This window comes from Mesoplodon bidens (genome assembly GCF_964165515.1).
Source record: "Mesoplodon bidens genome assembly, chromosome: 1".
NCBI classification, from domain to species: Eukaryota; Metazoa; Chordata; class Mammalia; order Artiodactyla; family Ziphiidae; genus Mesoplodon; species Mesoplodon bidens.
The window spans coordinates 91,036,642-91,054,381 of record NC_138176.1 but is presented as its reverse complement, the minus strand read 5'-3'; the positions used below and the strand labels follow the sequence as shown (position 1 = coordinate 91,054,381).

The 17,740-nt window shown below is 40.5% G+C and overlaps 1 pseudogene across 1 annotated transcript; it reads right to left on the bottom strand.

The window, feature by feature from the left end:
• Positions 1–16,493: 16,493 nt before the first annotated feature.
• LOC308620139 (monocarboxylate transporter 10-like) lies at positions 16,494–17,307 on the bottom strand (annotated as a pseudogene). The gene has a single exon. The product of its transcript is annotated as a monocarboxylate transporter 10-like (transcript).
• Positions 17,308–17,740: the final 433 nt, after the last annotated feature.

The following is a 17,740-nucleotide window of genomic DNA, read 5'->3' as shown; positions in this document are numbered from 1 at the left end:
TTCTAATTCTTTGTAGAGTGGACTAATTTGTTTTTTTGGTGCTGTTCCTTCTGTTTGGTATATCTGGTATGACTGTTTCAAATAGTATGTGTAATAGAACAAACTACAGTCTGATTGATGATGACATTTAGTTATATAACTATTTCTATTTCCTTAAAGCCAGATGTTGCTGTCCTAATTTCTCCTGTGCCCAATTTAAATGTAGATGAGAATAAAGAGCAAATTAAGAAGATAGTAATTTACATGAATAATGAGGTACAAATCAAAGAAAGGGACAACCACAGAATTAACTATCAGCAATCCCCTTTGAAAAAAGCCACCTTTTATCATTTGGAAATTTGGATATCAGGCACCTTATAGAGATTTTACTATTATAGGTTACCTTGGGAAATATACCTAGTTTCAGAAAGAATGCTATTATAATTTAAGTATTTCTATCCAAACTGTGGACTAGTCTAATATGACTCACATAATAACCCAAGCCAATTCAAAGTGGCTGTCATATTTTTCAACATATAAATACACACACACACACACATATATATATAGTCTATTAATATTTTATTTGTACAACTTTTAACTGATATCAAATAACCCCACAATGCTCAGTGAATATGAAAGAGAAGAGGACCAAAGATGAAAAATCTAGAACCTATCAGCGGCAATGGATTGTAGCTGTTCACTGCTAAATAACTTTAGACAAATTATTAAATTATAACATTAAAAAAAAAACCTGGTGCTCATTTGTGCTGACAGAAAAACCCATCCTGAAAAACAAAAGCAACAAGAATATGTTTTTTCAAATCCTAAAGGCCATCTCAGAAAATTGTTTTGTTTCATTAATTCCTTGAGGAAGGAAAAAGAATTTTTAAATATTTGAGCATAAACTGTTGAAGACTAAATATGGAGACACTGAGAAATAAGACAGTTGTATAAGTACATAATACAATTGTTACCATGGTCACTCACAAATGATAATACAGATTAAAATCAGGTCACACACAGCTCTGAACTAACTATGTTGCAGGATAGGCTAAGTTTCATAGGAGTGGTCTGCTGTATAATTAATAGCTACTTTCGATGAGTCAGTCCTTATCAATACAACCAAATTAAAAACAAACAAAAAATAGCTGCACAGCCCAAAACAGAAACAGATTTTTTAATTAATTGTACCATTTATAAGCAGTTTAATATTTATTTTGTTTTTCCCCCTCTATCATAACAATTTACTTGATATAAAAATCATAAGACCCTTATAAGCTAAACTTAGGCTCCTCAGACTTGTACAAATTTTAATTTGATATTAATCCAAGGATTTTAGGAATAAGCAAATATCCATATTACAGTTGAATTTTTTATTTTTAATATCTTTATTTGAGTATAATTCCTTTACAATGGTGTGCTAGTTTCTGCTGTATAACAAAGTGAATCAGCTATACATATACATATATCCCCATATCCCCTCCCTCTTGCTTCTCCCTCCCACCTTCCCTATCCCACCCTTTTAGTTGTACACAAAGCACCAAGGTGATCTCTCTGTGCTTTGCGGCTGCTTCCCACTAGCTATTGACTTTACATTTGGTAGTGCATATATGTTCATGCCACTCTCTCACTTCATCTCAGCTTCCCTTTCCCCCTCCCTGTGTCCTCAAGTCCATTCCCTACATCTGCGTCTTTATTCCTGTCCTGCCCCTAGCTTTTTCACAAACATTTTTCTTTTCTTTTTTTAGATTCCATATATGTGTTAGCATACAGTATTTGTTTTTCTCTAACTTACTTCATTACTATAACAGTCTCTAGGTCCATCCATATCACTACAAATAACTCAATTTTGTTTCCCTTTATGACTGAGTAATATTCCACTGTATATATGTGCCACATCTTTTTTATGCATTCATCTGTCAATGGACGCTTAGCTTGCTTCCATGTCCTGGCTATTGTAAATAGTGCAGCAATGAACATTGTGGTACATGACTCCTTTTGAATTATGGTTCTCTCAGGGTATATGGCCAATAGTGGGTCTGCTGGGTCGTATGGTAGTTCTAATTTTAGTTTTTAAAGGAACCTCCATACTGTTCTCCATAGTGGCTGTATCAATTTACATTCCCACCAACAGGGCAAGAGTGTTCCCTTTACTCAACATCCTCTACAGCATTTATTGTTTGTAGACTTTTTGATGATGGCCATTCTGACCGGTGTGAGGTGATACCTCATTGTAGTTTTGATGTGCATTTCCCTCTAATGACAAGTGATGTTGTGCATTCTTTCATGTGTTTGTTGGCAATCTGAATATCTTCTTTGGAGAAATCTCTATTTAGGTCTTCTACCCATGTTTGGATTCAGTTTTTTGTTTTTTTTTTGATATTGAGCTGCATGAGCTGTTTGTACATTTTGGAGATTAATCCTTTGTCAGTTGCTTAATTTGCAAATATTTTCTCCCATTCTGAGGGTGGTCTTTCATCTTGTTTATGGTTTCCTTTGCTGTGCAAAAGCTTTTAAGTTTCATTAGGTCCCATTTATTTTTGTTTTTATTTCCATTTCTCTAGGAGATGGATTAGAAAGGATCTTGTTGTGATTTATGTCATAGAGTGTTCTGCTATGTTTTCCTCTAGACTTCTATAGTGTCTGGCCTTACATTTAAGTCTTTAATCCATTTTAAGTTTATTTTTGTGTATGGTGTTAGGGAGTGTTCAAATTTCATTCTTTACATGTAGCTGTCCAGTTTTCCCAGCACCACTTATTGAAGAGGCTGTCTTTTCTCCATTGTATATTCTTGCCTCCTTTACCAAAGATGAGATGACCATATGTGTGTGGATTTACCTCTGGGTTTTCTATCCTGTTCCATTCATCTGTATTTGTGCTAGTACCATACTGTCTTGATTACTGTAGTCAGGAAGCCTGATTCCTCCAGCTCCGTTTTTCTTTCTCAAGATTGCTTTGGCTATTTGGGACCTTTTGTGATTCCATACAAATTGTGAATTTTTTTGATCCAGTTCTGTGAAAAATGCCATTGGTAGTTTGATAAGGATTGCATGAATCTGTAGATGGTTTTGGGTAGTAGAGTCATTTTCACAATGTTGATTCTTCCAATCCAAGAACATGGTATATCTCTTCATTTGTTTGTATTATCTTAAATTGCTTTCCTCAATGTCTTATAGTTTTCTGCATACAGGTCTTTTGTCTCCTTAGGTAGGTTTATTCCTAAGTATTTTATTCTTTTTGTTGCAATAGTAAATGGGAGTGTTTCCTTAATATCTCTTTCAGATTTTCATCATTTGTGTATAAGAATGCAAGAGATTTCTGTGCATTAATTTTGTATCCTGCTACCTTACCAACTCATTTATTAGCTCTAGTAGTTTTCTGGTAGCATCTTTAGGATTCTCTACGTATAGGATCATGTCATCTGCAAACAGTGAAAGTTTTACTTCATCTTTTCTGATTTGGATTCATTTTATTTCTTTTCCTTCTCTGATTTCTGTGGCTAAAACTTCCAAACCTATGCTGAATAATAGTGGTGAGAAAGGACCACCTTGTCTTGTCCATGATCTTAGTGAAAACGGTTTCAGTTTTTCACCATTGACACTGATGCTGGCTGTGGGTTTGTCATATATGGCTTTTATTATGTTGAGGTAGGTTCCCTCTATGCCTACTTTCTGAGGGGTTTTATCATAAATGTGTGTTGAATTTTGTCAAAAGCTTTCTCTGCATCTATTGAGATGATAATATGGTTTTTATCCTTCAGTTTGTTAATATGGTGTATCACATTGATTGATTTGCATATATTGAAGAATCCTTGCATTCTTTGGATAAACCCCACTTGATCATGGTGTATGATCCCTTTAATGTGCTGTTGGATTCTAATTGCTAGTATTTTGTTGAAGATCGTTGTATCTATGTTCATCAGTTATTTTGGCCTGTAGTTTTCTTTTTTAGTGACATCCTTGTCTGGTTTTGGTATCAGGGTGATGGTGGCCTTGTAGAATGAGTTTAGGTGTGTTCCTCCCTCTGCTATATTTTGGAAGAGCTTGAGAAGGATAGGTGTTAACTCTTCTCTAAATGTTTAAGAGAATTCGCCTGTGAAGCCATATGGTCCTGGGCTTTTGTTTGTTGTAAGGTTTCTAATCACAGTTTCAATTTCAGTGCTTGGTCTGTTCATATTTTCTATTTCTTCCTGCTTCAGTCTCAGAATGTTATGCTTTTCTAAGAATTTCTCCATTTCTTCCAGGTTGTCCATTTTATTGGCATATAGTTGCTTGTAGTAATCTCTCAAGATCTTTTGTATTTATGTAGTGTCAGTTGTTACTTCTCCTTTTTCATTTCTAATTCTATTGATTTGAGTCTTCTCCCTTTTTTTCTTGATGGGTCTGGGTAATTGTTTATTTTTTTTTTAATCTTCTCAAAGAACAAGCTTTAGTTTTACTGATCTTTGCTACTGTTTCCTTCATTTCTTTTCCCTTTATTTATGATCTGATCTTTATGATTTTTTTTCCTTCTGCTAACTTTGGGGTTATTTGTTCATCATTCTCTAATTGTTTCAGGTGTACGGTTATTTATTTGAGATGATTCTTGTTTCTTGAGGTAGGATTGAATTGCTATAAGCTTCCCTCTTTGAACTGCTTTTGCTGCATGCCATAGGTTTTAGGTCATCATGTTTTCATTTGCATTTGTTCCTAGGTATTTTTTGATTTCCTCTTTGATTTCTTCAGTGATCCTTTGGTTATTTAGTAGTGTATTGTTTGGCCTCCATGTGTTTGTATTTTTTACAGATTTTTTCCTGTAAGTGATATCTAGTCTCATAGCATTGTGATTGGAAAAGATACTTGATACGATTTCAATTTTCTTAAATTTACCAAGGCTTGATTTGTGACCCAAGATATGATCTATCCTGTAGAATGTTCCATGAGCACTTGAGAAGAAAGTGTATGCTGTTGTTTTTGGATGGAATGTCCTATAAGTATCAATTAAGTCCATTCTGTTTAAAATATCATTTAAAGCTTGTGTTTCCTTATTTATTTTCATTTTGGATGAACTGTCCATTGGTGAAAGTGGGGTTTAATGTCCCCTACTATTATTGTGTTACTGTCGATTTCCCCTTTTATTGCATTAGCATTTGCCTTATGTATTGAGGTGCTCTTATGTTGGGTGCATAAATATTTATAATCTTTATACCTTCTTCTTGCATTGATCCCTGGATCATTATGTAGTATCTTTCTTTGTCTCTTGTATTAGTCTTTATTTTCAAGTCTATTATGTCTGATGTGAGAATTGCTACTCCAGCTTTTTTTTAAATTATTTCCATTTGCATGGAATATCTTTTTCCATCCCCTCACTTTCAGTCTGTATGTGTCCCTAGGTCAGAAGTGGGTCTCTTGTAGACAGCATATATACAGGTCTTGTTTTTTTATCCATTCAACCAGTCTATGTTTTTTGGCTGGAACATTTAATTCATTTACTTTTAAGGTAGTTATCAATATGTATTTTCCTATTACTATTTTCTTAATTGTTTTGGGTTTGTTATTGTAGGTCTTTTGCTTCTCTTGTGTTTCCTGCCTAGAGAAGTTTCTTTAGCATTTGTTGTAAAACTGTTTTGGTGGTGCTGAATTCTCTTAGCTTTAGCTTGTTGGTAAAGATTTCAATTTCTCTGTCAAATCTGAATGAGATCCTTACTGGGTAGAGTAATCTTGGTTGTAGGTTTTTCCCTTTCATCACTTTAAATATATCCTGCTAATCCCTTCTGTCTTCCAAAGTTTCTGCTGAGAGGTCAGCTGTTAACTGAATGGGGATTCCCTTGCATGTTGTTTGTTGCTTTTCCCTGGCTGCTTTTAATATTTTTCTTTGTATTTAATTTTTGATCATTTGATTAATATATGTCTTGGTATGTTTATCTTTGGATTTTTCCTGTATGGGACTGTCTGCACTTCCTGGGCTTGATTGACCATTTCCTTTCCCATATTAGGGAAATTTTCAACTACAATCTCTTCAAATATTTTCTCAGTCCCTTTCTTTTTCTCTTCTTCTCCGACCAATGTGATTAGAATGTTGGTGCATTTACTGTTGTCCCAGAGGTCTCTGAGACTGTCCTCAATTCTTTTCCTTCTTTTTTCTTTATTCTGCTCTATGGTAGTTATTCTCACTATTTTATCATCCAGATCACTTATCCATTCTGCTTCAGTTATTCTTCTCTTGATTCCTTCTAGGGAATTTTAAATTTAATTTATTGTGTTGTTCATCATTTTTTGTTTGCTCTTTAGTTCTTCCAGGTCCTTGGTAAACCTGTATCGTATTTTCTTCATTCTATTTCCAAGATTTTGGATATTTGTACTATCATTGTTCTGATTTCTTTTTCAGGTAGACTGTCTATTTCCTCTTCATTTACTTGGTCTTTGGGTTTTTACCTTGCTCCTTCATGTTCTGTGTGTTTCTCTGTCTTCTCATTTTTCTTAACTTACTGTGTTTGGGGTCTCCTTTTTGCAAGCTGTATGTTCGTAGTTCCCATTGTTTTTGGTGTCTGCTTCCAGTGGGTAAGTTTGTATCAGTGGGTTGTGTAGTCTTCCTGGTGGAGGGGACTACTGCCTGTGTTCTGGTGGATGTGGCTGGATCTTGTCTTTCTGGTGGGCAGGACCGTGTCCAGTGGTGTGATTTGGGGTGTCTGTGAACCTATTATGATTTTAGATAGCCTCTCTGCTAATGGGTGGGTTTGTGCTCATGTCTTGCTAGTTGTTTGGCATGGGGTGTACAACACTGTAGCTTGCTGGTTGTTCAGTGGAACTGGGTCTTAGTGTTGAGATGCAGATCTTTAGGAGAGCTCTTGCCAATTGATATTACAAGCAGCTGAGAGATTTCTGGCGGACCAATGTCCTGAAGTTGGGTCTCCCACCTCAGATGCTCAGGCCTGACACTGGCTGGAGCACCAAGAACCTGTCAGCCACATGGCTCAGAAGAAAAGGGAGAGAGGAAAAAAAAAGAAAGAATAATAAAATAAATAAAATACAGTTATTAAAATTAAAAAAATAAGAAGTAATAGAAAAAAGAAGAGAGCAACCAAACCAATAAACAAATCCACCAATGATAACAAGCTTTAAAAACTATTCTAAAAAAAAACAAAAAACAAAAAACAAAGAAAAAGCAGACAGACAGAACCATTGGATAAATGGTAAAAGCTGACCTATACACACAAAATCACACAAAGAGGCATACCCATACACACTGACACAAAGAGAAAAACAAAAACAAAATAAAAGAGAAATATATATATATATATATATGGAAGAGAGCAACCAAATCAGTAAACAAATCTACCAATGATAATAAGCTCTAAATGCTAAACTAAGATAAACATAAAGCCAGGAACAAATTAGGTGCAGAAAGCAAACCCCAAGTCTATAGTTGCTCCTAAAGTCCACCACCTCAATTTTGGCATGATTCATTGTCTATTGTCTATTGAGGTATTCCACAGATGCAGGGTACATCAAGTTGATTGTGGAGATTTAATCCACTGCTCCTGAGGCTGCTGGGACAGATTTCCCTTTCTCTCCTTTGTTTGCATAGCTCCTGGGGCTCAGCTTTGGATTTGGACCCGCCTCTGCGTGTAGGTCACCTGAGTGCATCTGTTCTTTGCTCAGATAGGATGGGGTTAAAGGAGCAGCTGATTAGGGGGCTCTGGCTCACTCAGGCCAGGTGGAGGGAGGGTTACGGAATGTGGTGCAAGCCTGAGACGGCAGAGGCCAGTGTGACGTTGCACCAGCCTGAGGTGCGCTGTGTGTTTTCCCGGGGAAGTTGTCCCTGGATCACGGGACCCTGGCAGTGGTGGGCTGCACAGGCTCCCGGGAGGGGATGTGTGGATAGTGACCTGTGCTTTCACACTGGCTTCTTGGTGGTGGCAGCAGCAGCCTTAGCATCTTATGCCCGTCTCTGGGGTCCGCGCTATTAGCCTCGGCTCATGCACATCTCTGGAGCTCCTTTAAGCAACACTCTTAATCCCCTCTCCTCGCACACCAGGAAACAAAGAGGCAAGAAAAAGTCTCTTGCCTCTTCGTCAGCTCCAGACTTTTCCCTGGACTCCCTCCTGGCTAGCCATGGTGCTCTAACTCCCTGCAGGCTGTGTTCACGTCGCCAACCCCAGTCCTCTCCCTGCGCTCTGACCAAAGCCCGAGCCTCAGCTCCCAGCCCCGCCCACCCCGGCAGGTGAGCAGACAAGCCTCTCCGGCTGGTGAGTGTTGGTTGGCGCCGATCCTCTCTGTTCGGGAATCTCTCCACTTTGCCCTCTGCACCCCTGTTGCTGAACTCTCCTCTGTGGCTCTGAAGCTTCCCCCCCTCCCACCCTCTGTCTCCACCAGTGAAGGGTCTTCTAGTGTGTGGAAACTCTTCCTCCTTCACAGCTCTCTCCCAGAGGTGCAGGTCCCATCTCTATTCTTTTGGCTGTGTTTTTCTTTTCCCTATCCAGGTACGTGGGGATTTTCTAGCCTTTTGGAAAGTCTGAGGGCTTCTGTTAGTGTTCAGTGGGTGTTCTGTAGGAGTTGTTCCACATGTAAATGCTTTTTTGATGTATTTGTGGGGAGGAAGGTGATCTCCACATTTTACTCCTCTGCCATCTTGAATGTCCCCCTACAGTTGAATTTTCAGATCATTCAAAAGTATATTATATTTTGACAAATAAACCTGAGACATTTAAAAACAAAACAGAACAAAACAAAAAACGTGGTGAAATTTATACATTAACAAGAGAGAAAGATAGATATAGAGAACTAACCAGTGGTCACCAGTGGGGAGAGAGGAGGGAGAGGGGCAAGACTGGGGGAAGGACATCAAGAGGCACAAACTGGAGACTTCCGGGTAAGATGGCGGAAGAGTAAGACGCGGAGATCACCTTCCTCCCCACGGATACACCAGAAATACAGCTACACGTGGAACAACTCCTACAGAACACCTACTGAATGCTGGCAAAAGACCCCAGACCTCCCAAAAGGCAAGAAACTCCCCACATACCTGGGTAGGGCAAAGCGGAGAGATTCCTGCACAGAGGATCGGTGCCGAGCGGCACTCACCCGCCCGAGAGGCTTGTCTGCTCGCCCGCCAGGGCGGGCGGCACTGGAAGCTGAGGCTCGGGCTTCGGTCAGAGCGCAGGGAAAGGACTGGGGCGGGCGGCGAGAACTCAGCCTGAAGGGGGCTAATGTGCCACAGCTAGCCGGCAGGGAGTCCGGGAAAACTCTGGAGCTGCCGAAGAGGCAAGAGACTTTTTCTTCCCTCTTGGTTTCCTGGTGCGCGAGGAGAGGGGATTAAGAGCGCTGCTTAAAGGGGCTCCACAGACGGGCGCGAGTCACGACTGAAAGCGCGGAGCCCAGTGACGGGCGTGGGACGCTGGGGCTGCTGCTGCCGCCGCCAAGAAGCCTGTGTGCGAGCGCAGGTCACTGTCCACACCGCCCTTCCGGGAGCCTGTGCAGCCCGCCACTGCCGGGGTCCCGGGATCCAGGGGCGGCTTCCCTGGGAGAACGCACGGCACGCCTCGGGCTGGTGCAACGTCACGGCGAACTCTGCCGCTGCAGGCTCGCCCCGCACTCCGTGCCCCTCCCTCCCGCCCGGCCTGAGTGAGCCAGAGTCCCCGAAGAGGCTGCTCCTTTAACCCTGTCCTGTCTGAGCGAAGAACAGACGCCCTCCGGCGACCTACACGCAGAGGCGGGGCCAAATCCAAAGCTGAAACCCAGGAGCTGTGAGAACAAAGAAGAGAAAGGGAAACCTCTCCCAGCAGCCTCAGAAGCAGCGGATTAAAGCTCCACAATCAACTTGATGTACCCTGCATCTGTGGAATACATGAATAGACAACAAATCATCCCAAATTGAGGAGCCAGGAGTCACTGCTGTGCCTCTGAGGTGGGAGAGCCAACTTCAGGACACTGGTCCACAAGAGACCTCCCAGCTCCACATAATATCAAACGGCGAAAATCTTCCAGAGATCTCCATCTCAACACCAGCACCCAGCTTCACTCAACGACCAGCAAGCGACAGTGCTGGACACCCTATGCCAAACAACTAGCAAGACAGAAACACAACGCCACCCATTAGCAGAGAGGTGGCCTAAAATCATAAAAAGTCCGCAGACACCCCAAAACACACCACCAGACGTGGACCTGCCCACCAGAAAGACAAGATCCAGCCTCATTCACCAGAACACAGGCACTAGTACCTTCCACCAGGAAGCCTACACAACCCACTAAACCAACCTTAGCCACTGGGGACAGACACCAAAAACAACGGGAACTACAAACCTGCAGCCTGCAAAAAGGAGACCCCAAACACAGTAAGATAAGCAAAATGAGAAGACAGAAAAACACACAGCAGGAGAAGGAACAAGATAAAAACCCACCAGACCTAACAAATGAAGACGTAATAGGCAGTCTACCTGAAAAAGAATTCAGAATAATGATGGTAAAGATGATCCAAGATTCTATTTCCCAGATCCAAAATCTTGGAAATAGAATAGACAAAATGCAAGAAACAGTTAACAAGGACCTAGAAGAACTAAAGATGAATCAAGCATCGATTAAAAACACAATACATGAAATAAAAAATACTCTAGATGGGATCAATAGAAGAATAACTGAGGCAGAAGAACGGATAAGTGAGGTGGAAGATAAAATAGTGGAAATAACTGCTGCAGAGCAAAATAAAGAAAAAAGAATGAAAAGAACAGAGGACAGTCTCAGAGACCTCTGGGACAACATTAAACGCACCAACATTCGAATTATAGGGGTTCCAGAAGAAGAAGAGAAAAAGAAAGGGACTGAGAAAATATTTGAAGAGATTAGAGTTGAAAACATCCCTAATATGGGAAAGGAAATAGTTAATCAAGTCCAGGAAGCACAGAGAGTCCCATACAGAATAAATCCAAGGAGAAATACGCCAAGACACATATTAATCAAACTGTCAAAAATTAAACACAAAGAAATCATATTAAAAGCAGCAAGGCAAAAACAACAAATAACACACAAGGGAATCCCCATCAGGATAACAGCTGATCTCTCAGCAGAAACTCTACAAGCCAGAAGGGAGTGGCAGGACATAACTAAAGTGATGAAGGAGAAAAACCTGCAACCAAGATTACTCTACCCAGCAAGGATCTCATTCAGATTTGATGGAGAAATTAAAACGTTTACAGACAAGCAAAAGCTGAGAGAGTTCAGCACCACCAAACCAGCTTTACAACAAATGCTAAAGGAACTTCTCTAGGCAAGAAACACAGCAGAAGGAAAAGACCTACAATAACGAACCCAAAACAATTAAGAAAATGGGAACAGGAACATACATATCGATAATTACCTTAAATGTAAATGGCCTAAATGCTCCCACCAAAAGACACAGATTGGCTGAATGGATACAAAAACAAGACCCATATATATGCTGTCTACAAGAGACCCACTTCAGACCTAGAGACACATAGAGACTGAAAGTAAGGGGATGGAAAAAGATATTCCATGCAAATGGAAACCAAAAGAAAGCTGGAGTAGCAATTCTCATATCAGACAAAATAGACTTTAAAATAAAGACTACTAGAAGAGACAAAGAAGGACACTACATAATGATCAAGGGATCGATCCAAGAAGAAGATATAACAATTGTAAATATTTATGCACCCAACATAGGAGCACCTCAATACATAAGGCAAATACTAACATCCATAAAAGGAGAAATCGACAGTAACACAATCATAGTAGGGGACTTTAACACCCCACTTTCACCAATGGACAGATCTTCCAAAATGAAAATAAATAAGGAAACACAAGCTTTAAATGATACATTAAACAAGATGGACTTAATTGATATTTATAGGACATTCCATCCAAAAACAACAGAATACACATTTTTCTCAAGTGCTCATGGAACATTCTCCAGGATAGATCATATCTTGGGTCACAAATCAAGCCTTGGTAAATTTAAGAAAATTGAAATTGTATCAAGTGTCTTTTCTGACCACAATGCTATGAGACTAGATATCAATTACAGGAAAAGAGCTGTAAAAAATACAAACACATGGAGGCTAAACAATACACTACTTAATAACAAAGTGATCACTGAAGAAATCAAAGAGGAAATTAAAAAATACCTAGAAACAAATGACAATGGAGACACGACGACCCAAAACCTATGGGATGCAGCAAAAGCAGTTCTAAGAGGGAAGTTTATAGCAATACAATCCCACCTTAAGGAACAGGAAACATCTCGAATAAACAACCTAACCTTGCACCTAAAGCAGTTAGAGAAAGAAGAACAAAAACACCCCAAAGTTAGCAGAAGGAAAGAAATCATAAAAATCAGATCAGAAATAAATGAAGGAAATGATAGCAAAGATCAATAAAACTAAAAGCTGGTTCTTTGAGAAGATAAACAAAATTGATAAACCATTAGCCAGACTCATCAAGAAAAGAAGGGAGAAGACTCAAATCAATAGAATTAGAAATGAAAAAGGAGAAGTAACAACTGACACTGCAGAAATACAAAAGATCATGAGAGATTACTACAAGCAACTCTATGCCCATAAAATGGACAACCTGGAAGAGATGGACAAATTCTTAGAAATGCACAACCTGCCAAGACTGACTCAGGAAGAAATAGAAAATATGAACAGACCAATCAAAAGCACTGAAATTGAAACGGTGATTAAAAATCTTCCATCAAACAAAAGCCCAGGACCAGATGGCTTCACAGGCGAATTCTATCAAACATTTAGAGAAGAGCTAACACCCATCCTTCTCAAACTCTTCCAAACAATATCAGAGGAAGGAACACTCCCAAACTCATTCTACGAGGCCACCATCACCTTGATACCAAAACCAGGCAAGGATGTCACAAAGAAAGAAAACTACAGGCCAATATCACTGATGAACATAGATGCAAAAATCCTCAACAAAATACTAGCAAACAGAATCCAACAGCACATTAAAAGGATCATACACCATGATCAAGTGGGGTTTATTCCAGGAATGCAAGGATTCTTCAATATATGCAAATCAATCAATGTGATACACCATATTAACAAGTTGAAGGAGAAAAACCATATGATCATCTCAATAGATGCAGAGAAACCTTTCGACAAAATTCAACACCCATTTATGATAAAAACCCTGCAGAAAGTAGGCATAGAGGGAACTTTCCTCAACATCATAAAGACCATATATGACAAACCCACAGCCAACATTGTCCTCAATGGTGAAAAACTGAAACCATTTCCACTAAGATCCGGAACAAGACAAGGCTGCCCACTCTCACCACTCTTATTCAACATAGTTTTGGAAGTTTTAGCCACAGCAATCAGAGAAGAAAAGGAAATAAAAGGAATCCAAATTGGAAAAGAAGAAGTAAAGCTGTCACTGTTTGCAGATGACATGATACTATACATAGAGAATCCTAAAGATGCTACCGAAAAACTACTAGAGCTAATCAATGAATTTGGTAAAGTAGCAGGATACAAAATTAATGTACAGAAATCTCTGGCATTCCTGTACACTAATGATGAAAAATCTGAAAATGAAATCAAGAAAACACTCCCATTTACCATTGCAACAAAAAGAATAAAATATCTAGGAATAAACCTACCTAAGGAGACAAAAGACCTGTATGCAGAAAATTATAAGACACTGATGAAAGAAATTAAAGATGATACAAATAGATGGAGAGATATACCATGCTCCTGGATTGGAAGAATCAATATTGTGAAAATGACTCTACTACCCAAAGCAATCTACAGATTCAATGCAATCCCTATCAAACTACCACTGGCATTTTTCACAGAACTAGAACAAAAAATTTCAAAATTTGTTTGGAAAAACAAAAGACCCCGAATAGCCAAAGCAATCTTGAGAACGAAAAACGGAGCTGGAGGAATCAGGCTCCCTGACTTCAGACTATACTACAAAGCTACAGTAATCAAGACAGTGTGGTACTGGCATAAAAACAGAAAGATAGATCAGTGGATCAGGATAGAAAGCCCAGAGATAAACCCACGCACATATGGCCAACTTATCTTTGATAAAGGAGGCAGGAATGTACAGTGGAGAAAGGACAGCCTCTTCAATAAGTGGTGCTGGGAAAACTGGACAGGGACATGTAAAAGTTTGAGATTAGATCATTCCCTAACACCATACAGAAAAATAAGCTCAAAATGGATTAAAGACTTAAATGTAAGGCCAGAATCTATCAAACTCATAGAGGAAAACATAGGTAGAACACTCTATGACATAAATCACAGCAAGATCCTTTTGGACCCACCTCCTAGAGAAATGGAAATAAAAACAAAGATAAACAAATGGGACCTAATGAAACTTAAAAGCTTTTGCACAGCAAAGGAAACCATAAACAAGACCAAAAGACAACCCTCAGAATGGGAGAAAATATTTGCAAATGAAGCAACTGACAAAGGATTAATCTCCAAAATTTATAAACAGCTCATGCAGCTCAATAGCAAAAAAACAAACAACCCAATCCAAAAATGGGCAGAAGACTTAAATAGGCATTTCTCCAAAGAAGATATACAGACTGCCAGCAAACACATGAAAGAATGCTCAACATCATTAATCATTAGAGAAATGCAAATCAAAACTACAATGAGATATCATCTCACACCAGTCAGAATGACCATCATCAAGAAATCTAGAAACAATAAATTCTGGAGAGGGTGTGGAGAAAAGGGAACCCTCTTGCACTGCTGGTGGGAATGTGAATTGGTACAGCCACTATGGAGAACAGTATGGAGGTTCCTTAGAAAACTAAAAATAGAACTACCATATGACCCAGCAATCCCACTACTAGGCATATACCCTGAGAAAACCATAATTCCAAAAGAGACATGTACCAAAATGTTCATTGCAGCTCTATTCACAATAGCCCGGAGCTGGAAACAACCTAAGTGTCCATCATCGGATGAATGGATAAAGAAGATGTGGCACATATATACAATGGAATATTACTCAGCCATAAAAAGAAACGAAACTGAGCTATTTGTAATGAGGTGGATAGACCTAGAGTCTGTCATACAGAGTGAAGTAAGTCAGAAAGAGAAAGACAAATACCGTATGCTAACACATATATACGGAATTAAAAAAAAAATGTCATGAAGGACCTAGGGGCAAAACGGGAATAAAGACACAGACCTACTTGAGAATGGACTTGAGGATATGGGGAGGGGGAAGGGTAAGCTGTGACAAAGCGAAAGAGAGGCATGGACATATATACACTACCAAACGTAAGGTAGATAGATAGTGGGAAGCAGCCACAGAGCACAGGGAGATCAGCTCGGTGCTTTGTGACCGCCTGGAGGGGTGGGATGGGGAGGGTGGGAGGGAGGGAGATGCATGAGGGAAGGGATGTGGGAACAGATGTATATGTATGACTGATTCACTTTGTTATAAAGCAGAAACTAATTAAAAAATTAAAAAAAAAGAGGCACAAACTGTTATGTATTAAATAAATAGGTGACAATGATAAACTGCATAGCACAGGGAATATAGCCAATATTCCACAATAACTTTAAATGGAATATAATTTATAAAAATATTGAATCACTACATTGTACACCTGAAACTAATACAATATTGTAAATCAACTATACTTAAATGTAAAAAAATGTAAGAAAGAAGAACATTACAGATATAGCTGGAAAGAGAAAAAAATGAGAGAGAGAAGGAACAGATTTCCAATACATTAACTCTTTATGGTTTTTTCAGGACACTAATGATCCATCAGAGTCCTCGGAGAGTTTATATGTAACTCTAAAATTCAAACATTTTGCTTTTTTCCTTTCTCCTATAATAGTATTTATGCTGTTAATCAAATACAAGATAACTTTTGCTATAAATTTATACATTTGTCATGTTTTCTTCTGCTATGCTTAATGTTTATTGTAGGAAACAAAATTGAACATAAAACTATGTATATGTTCTGGGGACTTCCCTGGTGGTCCTGTGCATAAGACTCCAGGCTCCCAATGCAGGGGCCTGAGTTCAATCCCTGGTCAGGAAACTAGGTCCAACATGCATGCTGCAACTAAGAAGCTCACCTACCACAACTAAGAGTCTGCATGCTGCAACTAAACATCCCCCAACGAAGATCCTGTGTGCTGCAACTAAGACCTGGCACAGCCAAAATAAACAAAGAAAAAAAAAAACTATGTATATGTTCTACTTGTCACAGGTTGTGAAAAGCAATTCAATTTTCTCATATTCACAATGTACTAGAGACCAAAGGAGGAGTTGTAGAAGCTGGAAAAAAGGTTATGTCATGTCCTCTAATTCATATTAGCCCATTTCTTCCAGAGTCCTGTCTGTGGCTGTGCGGTATCCTCGAGTGGGGGCAATGGCCCAACACTGCCTCTGTTCTAGTTCTGAGGGAACAGAGAGGAAACTTACAAGGCAAAGAAGACTTTGGTCTTGGCCCAGAGTGGCTGATAATAAGCAGCACTCCACACCTGAGGTGACCCCATCAAAGAACAGCAGACTCAAGTGACCCTAAGGCACAAAGTATCCAAAAAGTGAAAGTGGTATTCCAACTGTCCACACTGCATAGGCTGTCACACTGAAGATGGCAAAATTGAAAAAAACTGGGGGAGGACTGAACTTTCTCCTGGAAAAGAGGGAGAATCTGTTGCCTCCTGTGTTTCCACCATCTTTATCTTTGGCATGGGAGGCAAGGGGTAGATCTTACTTACCAGCCAGAAAGAGAACAAACATGAAGACACAGAGGACCCTTTAGTGTGTAAGAGAGGCCCCCGCTGTCAGTCAGAATCCTTAGAAGGAAATGCAGCAAAATTGTGAAGATAGTGTTGCCAGCGGTGACAATACCATTCACCAGTTCAAGGCGCTTCTTTAAATGGTGTCCCCAAATGACCCATGAAGGCTGGAAGGCAAAGGAGCAGCCACAGGCAAACATGATTCTCTAGGTAAGGTACAGAGGTTCCATGGAGCTTACAAAAGAATGGGGCATGAATCCAACAGCACCCACCACGGCTGTTTTCTGACAACCAAACATGTCTGTGAAGACGCTAACGGGCAGCACAAGGGCATCATTCCCATGGACAGAGAACTTACCCACGCTATCTTGAGAACCATCTTGTCATACTCCTTGGACCTGAAGGTCTTCAACATGGATGTGAAGAGTACCCCGGAGGCATTCTGGACACCGAGACACCCTCAGGGCCCTCACAGGGCTCAGGGAACTGGGCGCCCATTGGCCCGCCAGCTCTACCTCCACTTTCTCGGCCGCCGGCGCCTCGGGGTCCTCCGAGGGTCCAGGGCCAGGCAGCGGGGTCACCTCTGTGGGCATGGGGGCCCTGCAGGCTGCGCCTCGCTTGTCCCCCACGTGGTGGTGGGCCCCTCCTGGGAGGGCACTGTGGCCGAGGTGGCCTCCTTGCGCCGGCACCAGGGGAGTGGGCGGGGCCGAGTTCCTAGCAGGCTCAGGGAGGTACCTCCGTGTTGGACTGCTGAGATAGAGAGGCCATCGTGAGGGCGGGGGAGTCCCCCTGTGGGCAGGTGGCCCCCCTTCCGCTAGGACTCAGGCTGCCCAGTCCATAGCCCCAAACCAACTCTTTGGTTATTTATTTATTTATTTATTTGTGGTCCGCGGGCCTCTCACCTTTGTGGCCTCTCCCGTTGCAGAGCACAGGCTCCAGACGTGCAGGCTCAGTGGCCATGGCTCACAGGCCCAGCCACTCCGCAGCATGTGAGATCCTCCTGGACGGGGGCACGAACCTGTGTCC